Genomic DNA, 9103 nt, shown 5'->3' on the forward strand with positions numbered 1-9103 from the left:
AGACCAGCCTGGCCAACATGGTGAAACCCCGTCTCTACTAAAAATACAAAAATTAGCTGGGTATGGTGGCATACGCCTGTAATCCCAGCTACTCGGGAGGCTGAAGCAGGAGAATTGCTTGAACCCAGGAGGCGGGGGTTGCAGTGAGCCGAGATCGGGTCACTGCACTCCGGCCTGGGCAACAAGAGCAAAACTCTGTCTGAAAAAAAAAAGTGTTTTTTTAGTTTAAAAAAACTTTTTAAACTCCAAAAAATGTATGCAGATACTTCTGCCCTCATGGAGGGGAGAATAACGTAAGTATGGGCTGTATGTGGTGACTTCATTCCAAGGGGTGCAGTACAGGAAGGGTAACGTTACAGCGGAGAAGGCTGGCAATCACTGCCCCAGCCAGGAGATCAAAGTCAACATCAGTAGTTATTTGTCATGTTAATAATCTATACTCGTGATAGAATGTAAAGCAAATGGCACTTTACCTGTGATCTTTCTCCTAAAAACCCATAATCCTAATCTAATCATGAGAAAAACATCAGGCAAATCCCAAGACAGGAGCATCTGCGATATAGCTGACCAGCACTCCTAAAACCTGAAGATTGTCATAACAGGGAAAGTCTGAGACACTGTGGCAGCCAAGAGGAGCCGTCATTATGTGATGACTAAATGTCACCTGGTGTCCTGGGTGGGATCCTGAAACAGAAACAGAACACTGGGGAAGAGCCATGGAAATCAATACATGTAAACAAATGCAAATACGTGTAAATAAGTGTAAATAGTATGTAAGTAAATGTAAATTGTATGTGAATAAATGTGATATGGGATCCCAGATGAGATCCTGGAACAGAAAAAGGTCATTAGATAAAAAACTGTGTGGCTGGGCAAGGTGGCTCACGCCTATAATCCCAGCACTTTGGGAAGCTGAGGCAGGAGGATCACTTGAGGTCAGGAGTTCGAGACCAGCCTGGGCAATATGGTGACACCTCGTCTCTACTAAAAGTGCAAACATTAGCCGGATGTGGTGGCGGGTGCCTGTAGTCCCAGCTACTCGAGAAGCTGAGGTAGGAGAATTGCTTGAACCCAGGAGGCGGAGGTTGCAGTGAGCTAAGATCACATCACTGCACTCTAGTCTGGGTGACCCAGCCAGACTCTGTCAAAAATAAATAAATGGCTGGGCGCGGTGGCTCACGCCTGTAATCCCAGCACTTTGGGAGGCCGAGGTGGGCGGATCACAAGGTCAGGAGATCGAGACCACGGTGAAACCCCGTCTCTACTAAAAATACAAAAAAAAATTAGCCGGGCGTAGCGGCGGACGCCTGTAGTCCCAGCTACTTGGGAGGCTGAGGAAGGAGAATGGCGTGAACCCGGGAGGCAGAGCTTGCAGTGAGCCGAGATTGCGCCACTGCACTCCAGCCTGGGCGACAGAGCAAGACTCCATCTCAAAAATAAATAAATAAATAAATAAATAAATAAATAAATAAATAAAACTGTGGAAATCCATATAAAGCATACACTTCAGTTAATAACATTGTATCAATATTGATATCAACATTGGTTCATTAACTGAAACAAATAGGCAGTATTAATGTAAGATTTTAATAGTAGAAGAAAGTGTGGGGATATACAGAACTCTGTATGATCTTCTCAATTTTTCTATAAATCTGAAATTGTTCTTAAAAATAAAGCCTGTAGGCCAGTCCCAGTGGCTCACGCCTCTAATCCCAGCACTTTGGGAGGCTGAGGCAGGCAGATCACCTGAGGTCAGGAGTTCGAGACCAGCCTGGCCAAAACGGTGAAACTCCCGTCTCTACTTAAAATACAAAAAAAATTAGCCAGGTGTGGTGGCAGGCATCTGTAATCCCAGCTACTCAGGAGGCTGGGGCAGGAGAATTGCTTAAAACTGGGAGACGGAGGTTGCAGTGAGCCGAGATCATACCACTGCACTCCAGCCTGGGCAACAGAGCGAGACCCAGTCTCAAAATAATAAATAAATAAAAATTTAAAAAATAAATTAAAAAATAAGAGCTGGAAGAAAGAAAGAAGAGGCCGGGAACAGTGGCTCGAGCCTGTAATCCCAGCACTTTGGGAGGCTGAGGTGGGAGGATCTCCTGAGGTCAAGAGTTTCAGACCAGCCTGGCCAACATGGTGAAACCTCGTCTCTACTAAAAATATAAAAATTAGCCAGGTGTGGTGGCGCTCAACATAGTTCCAGCTACTCAGGAGGCTGAGGCACAAGAATCACTTGAACCTGGGAGGTAAAGTTTGCAGTGAGCCAAGATCGTGCCACTGCACTCCAGCCTGGGCAACACAGCAAGACTCCATCTCAAAAAAAAAAAAGGAAGAAAGGAAGGAAGGAGGAAAGGATGAAGGAAGGAGAAAGAGAAGGAAGGAAAAAGGGAGGGAGGGAGGGAGAAGGGAAAAAGCAAGGGAGGGAGAGAGAGACGAAAGAAGGAAGGAAGGGAAGGAGGGAGGGAAGAAATGAAAGGAAGAAAGGAGGGAAGCTGAGCCCTAGGCTCACCTCCTCCAGGGAGCCTTCCTGGCTTCTGCTTGGGCAGTGAAGGGGCATTGAAGGAGCCAGCAGGCAGGACTCAGAACTCAATGTGGCTCAAGTTCCAGAACCTCTGGTGGAGAATGTCCTGTTTATAGGAGATGCATGCTGAAGTTCTGGACAATCAATTGTCATGATGTATTCATCTAGCTTTCAAATGGTTCAGGAAAAAGCGAAGTGTGTGTATATAGGGAGAAAAGAGACAGACTGCAACCATAGCAATGTTAGCATTTGGTGAACCGGAGCAAAGGGCATCTGAAAGTTCACTGGACTATTCCTGCAACTTTTCCGTAGATTTTTTTTTTTTTTTTTTTGAGACGGAGTCTTGCTCTGTTGCCCAGGCTGGAGTGCAGCGGCGTGATCTCGGCTCACTACAACCTCTGCCTCCCAGGTTCAAGTGATTCTCCTGCCTCAGCCTCCCGAGTAGCTGGGACTACAGGCACCCGCCACCACACCTGGCTAATTTTTGTATTTTTAGTAGAGACAGGGTTTCACCATGTTGGCCAGGCTGGTCTTGAACAACTGGCCTCAAGTGATCTGCCCACCTCGGCCTCCCAAAGTGCTGGGATTATAGGCTCAAGCCACCACACTCAGCCTTCTGTAGCTTTTTAAGTTTTTCTTTTTTCCTTTTTTTTCTATACAGGGTCTCACTCTGTTGCCCAGGCTGGAGTGCAGTGGCGCCACCTTGCCTCACTGCAGCCTCAACCTCCCCAGGCTCAGGTGGCCCTCCCACCTCAACCTCCTAACTGAGACTACAGGCACACGCCACCACACCCAGCTAATTTCTGTATTATTTGTAGAGATGGGGTTTTGCCATGTTGGCCAGGCTTGTCTTGAACTCTTGGGCTCAAGCAATCCACCCACCTTGGCCTCCCAATGTGCTAGGATTACAGGTGTGAGCCACTGCACCTGGCCAGCCTGGTTTTAAGTTTGCAAAATAAAAACCGGAGAGAAAAATTAAGAAGGGGAGAGTCAGGTGAGTGGGTAGGAGGAACTCACCTTCTAGGTGGAAAACCACGTGTGCAAAGGCCCGGAGGCATGGGAGAGCTAGGGTAGGACCTGGGACCTGGGAGCTATGGCTGAAAGAAGGTGAGGGAGAGCAACTGGAGGTGGAGGGGCTGGTGCTATGGTTTATGGTTTTGATATCTGTCCACTTGAAATCTCATGTTGAAATTTTTTTTTTCCCTGAGATGGAGTTTTGCTCTTGTTGCCCAGGCTGGAGTACAATGGCACAATCTTGGCTCACTGCAATATCTGCCTCCCGGATTCAAGTGATTCCCCTGCCCCAGCCTCCTGAGTAGCTGGGATTACAGGCACGTGCCATCACACCCAGCTAATTTTTGTATTTTTAGTAGACACAGGGTTTCACCATGTTGGTCAGGCTGGTCTCGAACTCCTGACCTCAGGTGATCCACCCACCTCGGCCTCCCAAAGTGCTGGGATTACAGATTTGAGTCACCTTGCCCGGCCCAGTGTTGAAAATTGATCCCCAGTGTTGGAGTTGGATCTGGTGGGAGGTGTTTGGGTTCTGGGAGCAGATCCCTCATGAACGGCTTGGTGCCATTCTTACAGAAGGGAGCGAGTTCTCACTCTTAGTTCCTGCAAGAACTGGTTGTTGAAGAGAGCCTGACACCTCCTTTCCCCCACTCCCCACCAACTCTCTCTACCTTCTTCTGTCATCATGTGATCTGCAAACACCTTTGGAAACTTCTTGAGGTTCTCACCATAAACGGGTGCTGGCTGGGTGAGGTGGCTTACGCCTGTGAATCCAAAGCTTTGGGAGGCCAAGGCTGGGGAGGATTACTTGAGCCCAGAAGTTCAAGACCAGCCAGAACAACATAGTAGATTCTATCTCAAAAAAAAGATGTTTTTTAATTAGTCAGGTGTACTGGTGCACACCTATAGTCCCAGTTACTTGGGAGGCTGAGGTGGGAGGATCACTTGAGCCAAGGAGTTGGAGGCAGCAGTGAGCTAGGATCTCACCACTGCACTCCCACCAGGCAGCAGAGTGAAACCTTGTCTCTTATAAACAGGCAGATTTCGAGACCAGCCTGGCCAACATAGAGAAACCCCGTCTCTAAAAATGCAAAAATTAGCTGGGCGTGGTGGTGAACACCTGTAGTTCCATCTACTCAGGAGGCTGAGGCAGGAGAATTGCTTGAACCCAAGAGGTGGAGGTTGCAGTGAGCCCAGATTGCACCACCGCACTCCAGCTGGAGGAATAGAATGAGACTCCGTCTCAAAAAAAAAAAAAAAGCAGCAGATGCTGGCACCATGCGTCCTGTACAGCCTGCAGAACCACGAGCCAAATACACCTCTTTCCTTATAAATTTATCCAGCCTTGGGGGGAAGGGGGAGGGATAGCAATGGGAGAAATACCTGATGTAAATGATGAGCTAATGGGTGCAGCACACCAACATGGCACATGTCTGCATATCTAACAAACCTGCACGTTGTGCACATGTACCCTAGAACGTAAAGTATAAAAAAAAAAAAAAAAACTTATCCAGCTTTAAGTATTCCTTTATAGCAGCACAAAAGGGACTAAGTCAACCAGAGAAGCCAGAATCTTCAGGATGAGATGCTGAGAAGAGCTTCGGTGCAGGTGTGCCAGCCCAGGGACAGTGTGGGGACGGCAAGGGGACAGAGGCAGCAGACAATCAGCTCAAGGCAGGATGGACCTGCTTCCTTGAACCTGGCTTGCTCATCCAGCCCATCCTTGCCCAGGCCCCAGAGCTACCCAAGGGCTGGGTCATACCAGCGAACACACACAGAAGGCTCTCCCTGTCCCCATGTCCCCAGCTCCATGACCAAAGCCACAATTCCCTGCTCTCTCTCCAGCATCTGACCCAGCACCCTGTACGTCTGGCTTCCCTGCTTTTGGGGATGTGGCATTTCCTGTCCCATCTAACATCACCGTGGATGAGTCTGGTCCAAAATGACCCTCCCAATTATATCCCTTCTCTGTGTTCTGGATGGACTGGGGAGAGATCAGACCTTTTTATCTTGGAGGACAAGGCCAGTAACTTTATTTATTTATTTATTTATTTATTTATTTATTTATTTATTTTTATTTTTGAGATGGAGTTTCGCTCTGATACCCGGGCTGGAGTGCAATGGCGCGATCTCGGCTCACTGCAACCTCCGCTTCCCAGCTTCAAGCTATTCTCCTTCCTTAGCCTCTCGAGTAGCTGGGACTATAGGAGCACGCCACCACGCCCAGCCAATTTTGTATTTTTAGTAGAGATGGGGTTTCTCCGTGTTGGTTAGGCTGGTCTCAAACTCCTGACCTCAGGTGATCCACCCACCTCGGCCTCCCAAAGTGCTGGGATTACAGATGTGAGCTGCTACACCCAGCTCTTTTCTATTTTTAATTTTTGGAGACAGGGTCTTACTCTGACACCCAGGCTGGAGTACAGTGGTGCGATCATAGTTCACTGCAGCCGTAATCTACTGGGGCTCAAGTGACCATCCAGCCTTAGCTTCCTGAGTAGCTGGAACCACAGGTGCATGCCACCATGCCCAGCTACATTTTTTTTTTTTTTTTTTTTTGGTAGAGGCAGGGTCCTGCTATGTTTCCCAGGCTGGTCTCGAACTCCTGGCATCAAGTGATCCTTCCACCTTGGCCTCCCAAACTGCTGGGATTACAGACATAAGGCACTACAGCCAGCTCTTGTTTGTAGTTTCTCTTTGTAGTGATGAAAATGTTCTAAAATTGACCATGATGATGGTTGCACACCTCTGTGAGTATCTTAAAAGCCATTGAAATGTGCATTTTGAAAGGGGGAATTGTACGATATGCGACTTCTATGTCAATAAAGCTGCTTCAAAAATAATAATTAGCACTTCTTGAATGCTGTCCAATGCCAGGCTGGCCCCACACACAGCCACTATTAACCCTCAGGGCACAGAAGCTTGGTGGATTAAAGTGACTCACCCAGAGTCACACAGCTAGTAGAGTTAGGATTTGAACCCAGAACCATTGGTAAACAGTTATAGCTCAATAAAGCTGCCTCAGCTATTCTGGAGGCTGAGGAGGGTGGATCACTCCAGCCCAGAAGTTTCTGGGGTTTTTTGTTTTTGTTTTTGAGACGGAGTCTCACTCTGTCACCCAGGCTGGGGTGCAGTGGTGTGATCTCAGCTCACTGCAACCTCTGCCTCCCAGTTTCAAGCAGTTCTCCTGCCTCAACCTCCCAAATAGCTGGGATTACAGGCACATGCCACCACGCCCAGCTAATTTTTGTATGTTTAGTAGAGACAAGGTTTCACCATGTTGGCCAGGCTGGTCTCTAACTCCTGACCTCAGGTGATCCACCTGCCTTGGCCTCCCAAAGTGCTGGGATTACAGGCATGAGCCACCACGCCTGGCCCAAGCCCAGAAGCTTGAAGCTGCAGTGAGCCATGACTGTGCCACTGCACTCCAGCCTGGGTGACAGAGTAAGCCCCTGTTTCTTAACAAAAAGAGAGAGAAATTACAAACCCTTTATCCCCATTCCATATATTTCATATATCCCTAAGTGATTAATCTTTCTGTCATGATGGATTTGCCTATTCTGGACATTTCGAAGTAGGCATGGAATCATAGGTCTATGAAATGTCCAGAATCATGGAATCAATAATCACATATTATAGATGCTTTGTGTCCGGTTTCTTTCACTTAGCATAATGTGTAACCAGGGTGTGTAAACATAACAAGCATCAAGTCTACCCAAGTTTGTTTCCAAGACGTTACTGAGCCCCAAACTCACTTATGCTAGAGAGGAACTCAGAAACCCATAGGGCAGTTCTCCGAGGGCTTCTGGTCAGGCCATGGACATGCAGGAGGCAGTCAGAGCTGCCTGAGATGGCGCAGGGCTGTGATAAGGGTGTGGAGACACAGCAAGGAGTGGAAATTCAGGGTTCCTAGGTCCAGCATGTCCAAAAAAAAAAAAAGCTAAAACAAAAATATCAACATTCTCCATAGAATTGCATAAAGATCCAGATTCCTATATCCTAATATTTAAAATATCTTGGAGACACTCCAAAATTACTCAGCATACAAAGAGCCAGGAGAATTTCAACTCACAGGAGAAAAGACTATCAACAGTGGTCAATGCTGCGATGACAAAACATTGGAAATATCAGATCAAGACTTCAAAGCAATTATTAGCAAAATGTTGCAAGAAAGGCCAACACTCTTGAAATCAATGGAAATATAGAAAGTCTGCAAAGAAGAGAAGATGTAAAGAAGAGCCAAACAATTTTTTGTTTTCTTTTGAGACAGGGTCTCCCTCTGTCACCCAGGCTGGAGTACAGTGGCATGATCATAGTTCACTACAGCCTCGACCTCCCAGGTTCAAGTGATCCTCTCACGTCAGCCTCCAGAGTAGCTGAGACTACAGACACGAGCCACTACACTGTCAATATTTTATTTTTTTGTAGAAATGGGGTCTTGCTATGTTGCCCAGGCTGGTCTCAAACTCCTGGTCTCAAGAGATCCTCCCACCTCGGCCTCCCAAAGTGCTGGGACTACAGGCATGAGCCACTGCACCCAGCCCCAAACAGAAATTTTACATGTCTGTAATTCTAGCACTTTGGGAGGCAAAGGCAGGAGGATCTCTTGAGTCCAGGAGTTCAAGACCTGCCTGGGTGACAAAGCAAGACCCCACATCTACAAAAAAATTAAAAATTAGCCAGGCATGGTAGCTTGTGCCTGTGGTCCCAGCTACTCTGGAAGCTGAGATGGGAGGATTGTTTGAGCCCAGAAGGAGGCTGCAGTGAGCCATGATTGCACCACTGCATTCCAGCGTGGGTGACAGAACAAGACCCTGTATAAAAAAATAAATAAATAAATAAAAATAAAAAAACTTAAATAAAGTTTAGAACTGAACAATATAATAATCACAATAATAAAACAAAGCCAGGCTGGGCACGGTGGCTCAAGTCTGTAATCCCAGCACTTTGGAGGCCAAGGCAGGTGGATCGCCTGAGGTTAGGAGTTCAAGATCAGCCTGGCCAACATGGTGAAACCTCGTCTCAACTAAAAATACAAAAATTAGCCGGGTGTGATGGTGGGTGCCTGTAATCCCAGCTACTCAGGGGGCTGAAGCAGGAGAATCGCTTGAACCAGGGAGGCAGAGGTTGCAGTGAGCTGAGGTCGCACCACTGCACTCCAGCCTGGACGACGGAGTGAGATTCCCTCTAAAATAATAATAATAATAATACAAAACCTTGAATGAGTAGAACAGAGATAATGAAGTCAGTGAACTTGACATAGATGCGGAAAAAAGCAAAAAATCAAAAAGTCAGTCAAATGGTAGCTAATTCCTATTCTAAGCAATGCACCCAACCACACATCCCTGTCCAGAAGGAGCAGGGACCTCCAGCAAGTAGGCAGCGTCCCCAGCCGTGGTTCTGGCAAACGCTGTGTGTCACTGCTCTCCTCAAGGCTGGGTCAGCCCACGGCCGCGGTGACTCTCCCTAGAGTCGCCCTCGCCTGTTTGCTTGTGGGAACTGCAGCATCCAGGGTGTCCCACACCCGTTGATGGGAATTTTGAAAATCGCACCTGTGCTAGTGGCAGGTGG

This window comes from Hylobates moloch, unplaced genomic scaffold, assembly GCF_009828535.3.
Source record: "Hylobates moloch isolate HMO894 unplaced genomic scaffold, HMol_V3 SCAFFOLD_208, whole genome shotgun sequence".
In the NCBI taxonomy this organism is placed as follows: domain Eukaryota; kingdom Metazoa; phylum Chordata; class Mammalia; order Primates; family Hylobatidae; genus Hylobates; species Hylobates moloch.